We start from the raw sequence: 823 nt of genomic DNA, 5'->3' as shown, positions 1-823 counted from the left end.
GGATGGATGGATGGATGGATGGATAGATGGATTGATGAATGGATGGATGGATGGATGGGTGGATGAATGGATGGATGGATGGATGGATGGATGGCTTCGAAATCAACAAATGAGAGCAATAAAAAATCAACCTCCTAGTGAAATTACGGGATCAACAAACACATGAAAAAGTGGTGGTGTCCATTTCACATCCACAACTTGATGACAATATCAACTCACAATGGATGGACCCTGTACAGACGACCAACGCAGGTGACTGTGGGGTAGTCGTTAGGTGCTTTGCTACCGTACACAAAAGAATATGAGCCTGATTTCCGTGTTAGGAGAATTTTGCAGAGCATCATGATCGTTATGCTGGGACGTTGTGTGTCTCTCAGCCTAGGTTGGCCTTCACAGGCAGGCTGAACTCCGCCTCTTAAATGATCTAAACTGTTTCCATAGGACCACAAAAACAACTCCATTTAATCAAACAGAAAGTAAAAGACGACCGTGAGCAGCCGTAGTTAACCCACTGGAGTGTCTTGGATTTCTAAAACAAATTATGGCCCAGACACAGGCCTAGTAATCGAATACAAGAAAGCCACCCGTATGCAACCTAATCTGGGCAGAATGGAAAAAAATGTCGGATCTGAAGTAAAAAAAAAGGATCCAGAAATGTATTTCTTGATGTTTCTACCAACTCAAAAAAGATGTAGATTGTCTAAGGACAATACAAAGGAAGCTTTTGAAGAAAAATAACTTGCGGAACCTTTCATTACTAACTGAAAGGAAACATATTATATTATTATGAAAGTAAGACCAAAATTTAAGACCTCATGCACTA

This window comes from Aplysia californica, unplaced genomic scaffold (assembly GCF_000002075.1).
Source record: "Aplysia californica isolate F4 #8 unplaced genomic scaffold, AplCal3.0 scaffold00052, whole genome shotgun sequence".
Taxonomy (NCBI): domain Eukaryota; kingdom Metazoa; phylum Mollusca; class Gastropoda; order Aplysiida; family Aplysiidae; genus Aplysia; species Aplysia californica.
Note: the sequence above shows the minus strand (reverse complement) of the source record.